The following is an 8299-nucleotide window of genomic DNA, read 5'->3' on the forward strand; positions in this document are numbered from 1 at the left end:
GCACAACTGGGTGTGTTTATTTTGAGGTTTTCTCCTTTTCTCTGAGCCTCAGGCACTGATCTTTGCTTGAGGTAGAATAGCAGTGCAACAGAATCAGCAGCCTGGTCTAGTATTACAAGTTATGTTTCTGTGTTTTAGTCACTTTGTTTATGTAACTATTTGGTTTAAACAGGTTGTCAAGGTTCCTTCTCCACTCTGAATTTCAGGGTACAGATGTGGGGACCTGCATGGACACTTCTAAGCTTAATTACTAGCTTAGATCTGGTACACTGCAACCATCCAGTATTCCAGTGTCTGGAGCACTCTCTGTCCCCCCAAAACTTTCCCCTCCCTGGGTTGCCTTGAGGGACTTCACCAGTTCCCTGGTGAACACAGTTCCAAATCCCTTGGGTCTTAAAACAAGGAGAAATTAACCATCCCCTCTTCTTTCCCCCCACCAATCACTGGTGAGTCCAGATCCAATCCTCTTGGATCTTAAAACAAGTAAAAATCAATCAGGTTCTTAAAAAGAAAGCTTTTAATTAAAGAAAAGTAAAAAATCATCTCTGTAAAATCAGGATGGAAAATACTTTACAGGGTAATCAGATTCATATAGCCTAGAGGAACCCCCTCTAGCCTTAGGTTCAAAGTTACAGCAAACAGAGGTAAAATCCTCTCAGCAAAAAAGGAACATTTACAAGTTGGGAAAACAAAAATAAGACTGACATGCCTTGCCTGTCTATTACTTACAAGTTTGAAACATGAGAGACTGATTCAGAAAAATTTGGAGAGCCTGGATTGACGTCTGGTCCCTCTTAGTCCCAAAAGCGAACAACCCCCAAAACAAAGAGCACAAACAAAAGACTTCCCTCCACCAAGATTTGAAAGTATCTTGTCCCCCTATTGGTCCTCTGGTCAGGTGTCAGCCAGGTTTACTGAGCTTCTTAACTCTTTACAGGTAAAAGAGACATTAACCCTTAACTATCTTTTTATGACAAAGGTGCAAATATTTTTTACCCAGTAAAACTCTAAGAACATGATCAAAAGTACATGCTTGTTTTTTGTTACTTGCATTTAGCTGTTTTCATTAGAAATGTGCTAAAATAATGTGTGTTTAGTGCATCATACACAGTTACATAATGGAATAATTTTTCTCAGTCTCTTTTTACAAGGTAAAGTTGTCTTCTTCAAACTTTGTATCTCTGACTAATTGTGGCCCTGATCCTGTGATGAAATGCATACAGTTGGACTCCAACTTTACTGAGGCTCTACGTATGCATAAAGGCTTGCTTGCAGGAATAGTATGGCAGGACTGAGGCCTATTGTGCCTCTCTTGTATTTATTTAGAGCCAGGTAGCCTAGAAATGTGATTAATCTAACAACTGAGAGGTAAAGTATATGTAATCTGGTGTTCTGGAAATCATAATTTTTTTCCAGACACATGAAGATTTCAGCTCAATACTGACATTACATTAAAAAATAAGATAGTACAGGTTTTCTTTATTCACCTTTTGATTGTAGGGGGAGGAAGGGGAGGAGGAGTTGGAGTGTGTGTTCACTTGAGGCCAACGTGGATAAATTTTGATTTTAATATAGAACACTTTGTTCCACTTACTGTACTTAGTTAATCAGTATGATCTATTGGACCTCAAGACTTGGACTCCTGACTTCTAAATTTGGCACTGCCATGCTTTGAGGCATAGCCATAGATATGCTATTCTGGGTGAAATCCTGGCCCTATTGAAATCAATGGGAGTTTTGCCCTGGACTTAAATGGGGTCAGGATTTCACGCTCTGTGTTTCCCCAGTGTAAAATGGCAACAATGCCTAACTTACCTTAGAGGGGTGTTGAGAATTAAATATACAGAGCTTTAAAGATATTAAGGGTATGGCTACACTCGAAACTTCAAAGCACTGCCACGGGAGCGCTTTGAAGTGTGAGTGTGGTCGAAGCGCCAGCGCTGGAAGAGAGCTCTCCCAGCGCTGCACGTACTCCACATCCTCGTGGGGTTTAGCTTGCAGTACTGGGAGCCGTGCTCCCAGCGCTTCGGCACTGTTTACACTGATGCTTTACAGCGCTGTATCTTGCAGCGCTCAGGGGTGTTTTTTCACACCCCTGAGCGAGAAAGTTGCAGCGCTGTAAAGCGCCAGTGTAGCCAAGGCCATAAAGTGCAATACAAATGCTTAGTAGTAGTATCATTAGTAGTAAACTCCTTGTTTTCAACTAAATCTTTACTTTTAAGGTGAGAGTTTCAGCCCTAATATTGTTAAAACTAGATAATTTCTTATCTAGCTTGTTGTCCTCCTTTAAAATGAAACATTTGATGTTGAAACCCAGACATTACTGAGCTTTGTTAAATATTTATCTTCACCATCTCCTCTTTTTTTGGTACTTTTTTTTCTGCAAGCAAATATGGCCTAAAATGGAAAACATTTCTCTACATAAACTTACACGAGTGTACTTTCAACAGATGTAGGCTTTTTTTAAAAAAGGAATATGCCACTAGTAAAAGTTATAAACTTCTAGAGTGAGGTCAAAGTGGGGCCAGGAAATGAATGATGATGTTCTGCTAGAAGAGCTGTTGTAGCACTGTACATGTACCAAAGCACCATCACTTGCTAAAGCAGCAAAGAATCCTGTGGCACCTTACAGACTAACAGATGTTTTGGAGCATGAGCTTTCGTGGGTGAATACCCACTTCCTCAGATGCATGTAATGGAAATTTCCAGGGGCAGGTATATATATGTTAGCAAGCAAGCTAGAGATAACGAGGTCAGTTCAATCAGGGAGGTTGAGGCCCTGTTCTAGCAGTTGAGGTGTGAAAACCAAGAGAGGAGAAACTGGTTCTGTAATTGGCAAGCCATTCACAGTCTTTGTTCAATCCTGAGCTGATGGTGTCAAATTTGCAGATGAACTGAAGCTCAGCAGTTTCTCTTTGAAGTCTGGTCCTGAAGTTTTTTTGCTGCAGGATGGCCACCTTAAGGTCTGCTATAGTGTGGCCAGGGAGGTTGAAGTGCTGTCCTACAGGTTTTTGTATATTGCCATTCCTAATGTCTGATTTGTGTCCATTTATCCTTTTCCGTAGAGACTGTCCAGTTTGGCCAATGTACATAGCAGAGGGGCATAGCTGGCATATGATGGCGCATATTACATTGGTGGATGTGCAGGTGAATGAACCAGTGATGGTGTGGCTGATCTGGTTAGGTCCTGTTACACCAGCGACACCATCACAGGACCTAACCAGATCAGCCACACCATCACTGGTTCATTCACCTGCACATCCACCAATGTAATATGCGCCATCATATGCCAGCAATGCCCCTCTGCTATGTACATCGGCCAAACTGGACAGTCTCTACGGAAAAGGATAAATGGACACAAATCAGACATTAGGAATGGCAATATACAAAAACCTGTAGGAGAGCACTTCAACCTCCCTGACCACACTATAGCAGACCTTAAGGTGGCCATCCTGCAGCAAAAAAACTTCAGGACCAGACTTCAAAGAGAAACTGCTGAGCTTCAGTTCATCTGCAAATTTGACACCATCAGCTCAGGATTGAACAAAGACTGTGAATGGCTTGCCAATTACAGAACCAGTTTCTCCTCTCTTGGTTTTCACACCTCAACTGCTAGAACAGGGCCTCATCCTCCCTGATTGAACTGACCTCGTTATCTCTAGCTTGCTTGCTAGCATATATATACCTGCCCCTGGAAATTTCCATTACATGCATCTGAGGAAGTGGGTATTCACCCACGAAAGCTCATGCTCCAAAACGTCTGTTAGTCTATAAGATGCCACAGGATTCTTTGCTGCTTTTACAGATCCAGACTAACACAGCTACCCCTCTGATACATCACTTGCTAGTGATGCCCCTATACCTCTGCATTTTCAGTGTGTTGTGGCTGGCTGTAGGGGTAGCCTTCTATTGCTGGAGACATTATCTCAATTTCTTCCCTTCCTTACACTCCTTTTTATGTTGCAATAATGGAGTGGGTGTATTGGTAGATGGTGATGTGTTTCTGTAAGGTTTCAGAGTAGCAGCCGTGTTAGTCTGTATCTGCAAAAAGAACAGGAGTACTTGTGGCATCTTAGAGACTAACAAATTTATTTCAGCATGAGCTTTCGTGAGCTACAGCCCACTTCTTCGGATGCATAGAATGGAACACACAGACAGGAGATATTTATACATATAGAGAACATGAAAAGGTGGAAGTATGCATACCAACAGGAAGAGTCTAATCAATTGAGATGAGCTATCAGCAGCAGGAGAAAAAAAAACTTTTGAAGTGTTAATTAAGATGACCCATAGAAGGTGTGAGGAGAACTTAACATAGGGAAATAGATTCAATTAGTGTAATGACTCAACCATTCCCAGTCTCTGTTTAGACCTGAGTTAATTGTATCTAATTTGCATATTAATACAAGTTCAGCAGTCTCTCTTTGGAGTCTGTTTTTGAAGTTTTTTTGTTGCAAAATTGCCACCTTCAAGTCTGTCACTGAGTGGTTAGAAAGGTTGAAGTGTTCTCCCACTGGTTTTTGAATGTTATGATTCCTGATGTCAGATTTGTGTCCATTTATTCTTTTGTGTTGAGACTGTCCGGTTTGGCCAATGTACACGGCAGAGGGGCATTGCTGGCACATGATGGCATATATCACATTGGTAGATATGCAGGTGAACGAGCCCCTGATGGTATGGCTGATGTGATTAGGTCCTATGATGGTGTCACTTGAATAGATATGTGGACAGAGCTGGCATCGGGCTTTATTGCAAGGATAGGTTCCTGGGTTAGTGTTTATGTTGCATGGTGTGTGGTTGCTGGTGAGTATTTGCTTCAGGTTGGGAGGCTGTCTATAAGTGAGGACTGGCCTGTCTTCCAAGATCTGTGAAAGTGAGGGATCATCTTTAAGGATAGGTTGTAGATCTTTGATGATGCACTGGAGAGGTTTTAGTTGGGGGCCGTAGGTGATGGCTAATGGTGTTCTGTTATTTTCTTTGTTGAGCCTGTCCTGTAGTAGGTGGCTTCTGGGTACTCTTCTGGCTCTGTCGATCTGTTTTTTCACTTCAGCAGGTGGGTATTGTAGTTTTAAGAATGCTTGATAGAGATCTTGTAGGTGTTTATCTCTGTCTGAGGGATTGGTGCAAATACGGTTGTATCTTAGAGCTTGGCTGTAGACAATGGCTTGGTATATCTGGACCTACTAGAGGATTCTGGGAGCAGGATTCTCTCAGCATTAGATAAATGGAGTGAAATATTATGGGAGGTGCTGAAATTGCACTGAAATAGTTAAGAGTGGCTCGATCGGCATGTGTGTTTCAACGTCAAACTTTGGAATATCAGCAGGGAAACCAGCCTACAAAGTAAAGAACATGTAAGATCATGCGATGAGTGGGCTTAGTAACATGGCAGACATTGGTCAGAATGACCCTTTTTGGATAACCTCACGCTAAGAACTTGACTGATTTATGAGAGGGTAAACTATGGATGAGCTTTGATTAGTGTGTCTGCTTTGCAATCCGTTCCAAATTATGAAGAAAACCAGTAATAAATACTTATGAGGCATATTTCTGGAATGTCATTCCTTTGAGAACAAAAAGGTATATAAGTGCTAAGCAAAGTAAATGAGTCAGTTTGGATCCATCCCCCAATTAGTATCTGAAGAAGTTCTAGACTGTGAGACAGAAGTTGGGGGAACGGAGACCTAGCCTCGTTTAATTTTTTAAAAGCTAATATCCCATAATACAAACCTACTTAGAATAGAATTTGGAAAAGGCTGAGTTTGAAAAGGACTGATTGTGTTGTGATCTACATGCTGTAATATGCTATAGGCCATATGGGCCTCATATAAATGCTTCAGCTGCCGGGACGCAGCTCATAGACTCATAGACTCATAGACTCTAGGACTGGAAGGGACCTCGAGAGGTCATCGAGTCCAGTCCCCTGCCATCATGGCAGGACCAAATACTGTCTAGACCATCCCTGATAGACATTTATCTAACCTACTCTTAAATATCTCCAGAGATGGAGATTCCACAACTTCCCTAGGCAATCTATTCCAGTGTTTAACTACCCTGACAGTTAGGAACTTTTTCCTAATGTCCAACCTAAATCTCCCTTGCTGCAGTTTAAGCCCATTGCTTCTTGTTCTATCATTGGAGGCTAAGGTGAACAAGTTTTCTCCCTCCTCCTGATGACACCCTTTTAGATACCTGAAAACTGCTATCATGTCCCCTCTCAGTCTTCTCTTTTCCAAACTAAACAAACCCAATTCCTTCAGCCTTCCTTCATAGGTCATGTTCTCAAGACCTTTAATCATTCTTGTTGCTCTTCTCTGGACCGTCTCCAATTTCTCCACATCTTTCTTGAAATGCGGTGCCCAGAACTGGACACAATACTCCAGTTGAGGCCTAACCAGCGCAGAGTAAAGCGGAAGAATGACTTCTCGTGTCTTGTTTACAACACACCTGTTAATGCATCCCAGAATCACGTTTGCTTTTTTTGCAACAGTATCACACTGTTGGCTCATATTAAGCTTGTGGTCCACTACGACCCCTAGATCTCTTTCTGCCATACTCCTTCCTAGACAGTCTCTTCCCATTCTGTATGTGTGAAACTGATTGTTCCTTCCTAAGTGGAGCACTTTGCATTTATCTTTATTGAACTTCATCCTGTTTACCTCAGACCATTTCTCCAACTTGTCCAGATCATTTTGAATTTTGACCCTGTCCTCCAAAGCAGTTGCAATCCCTCCCAGTTTGGTATCGTCCGCAAACTTAATAAGCGTACTTTCTATGCCAACATCTAAATCGTTGATGAAGATATTGAACAGAACCGGTCCCAAAACAGAACCCTGCGGAACCCCACTTGTTATACCTTTCCAGCAGGATTGGGAGCCATTAACAACTACTCTCTGAGTACGGTTATCCAGCCAGTTATGCACCCACCTTATAGTAGCCCCATCTAAATTGTACTTTCCTAGCTTATCTATAAGAATATCATGCGAGACTGTATCAAATGCCTTACTGAAGTCTAGATATATCACATCCACCGCTTCTCCCTTATCCACAAGGCTCGTTATCCTATCTGATAGCGTTCTTTGATGTACTCATATCAACCATACAGCAAGGATTTAAGGTTATGAGCAGTCAAGAATTATCTGTTCAAACAAACTTTGTCAAGTCTGTAAGAGGAAATGGAATGTCTTGGATTATGGTGGCCTTCCCAGAACTGCTCTTCTGGAGTTATGGATGAAAGGCTTGGTAAAGAGACAAAGAGCTAATGGCGCAACAGACTGGTCTATAAAAAAGGTTGTTGCTATAGCTGAAGTTGGAGTCAGACACTGACCCAGAAACTCCCCACACCTTGTGATCGGACTGAATTTCGACTGGCAATCAGGATTTCCTTTGGATCTTCAGGTTCTGGTGTGGTATGAAAGGAGTGTGATTGTGGAGTGAGTAAGGTTTATACTGTAATCAACAAAAATATTTAGAGTATTATATACCAACACCGTGTCCAGTATCTGCCTGCTCCCCCACCCGGTAGGGAGGCCTCTATCAGAGCCTAACATTTGATGGAGAATTGTGAGTCGGGGAGAGATATAAAGAGTGCCGGATTATGAGATGGGGGTCTCACAGTGTTGGGGGAGTCTAAAGGGTGGCTCTTTATTTGTGAGATTAAAAGTATGCATGGGGAGATACTGCATGGGGTTTTGGAAACGTGCTACATTAAGTAGTTGAGTGAGTGAGAGTGTATGGAGAAATGCCGTGTGAGGTTATTCAGATAATGGTTTAAAAAGAATAAAGGGGTAGAGGAGGCATCCCAATGGATTAAATTTAAAGCTCTTTCTATATTAGAGAAGGAGATTATTGCATTTGGGACCTGCCCTTGGATGGAGGGTGCACTGGAACCTGATGTGATAATTGATACATTAGAAAACATGTTTGACAAGTATGTACAGCTATAGAAGCCTAATGCCAGGAAGAAGCAGGCAGCTGTGATACGGTGGTTGTGGCAGGCTATGAAAAAGGTAATTGAATACAAGGGGAAGTCATGTGCAGAGCTACAGACCCTGCAAGAAAGTCTTAAAATTTGCCAGGAAAGTTTAGAGAAGGAAGTATGGCAACCAGAAGTAATGCAGACTCAGTTGGAACAGCTGGGAAAACAAAGAATTGAAAAAGAGAAGGCTGGAATGGGGACGCAAATAAGGCTCTGCTGCATCAGAGCTGGGAATGGAATACTGGGGAACAGACTCTGCCATGTATTAATATGTGTGCTTAGAATTAACGCCAATAAACTTTTCATTGCTTGCACTTCGGA

Source organism: Gopherus flavomarginatus, chromosome 1, assembly GCF_025201925.1.
Source record: "Gopherus flavomarginatus isolate rGopFla2 chromosome 1, rGopFla2.mat.asm, whole genome shotgun sequence".
Lineage (NCBI taxonomy): Eukaryota > Metazoa > Chordata > Testudines > Testudinidae > Gopherus > Gopherus flavomarginatus.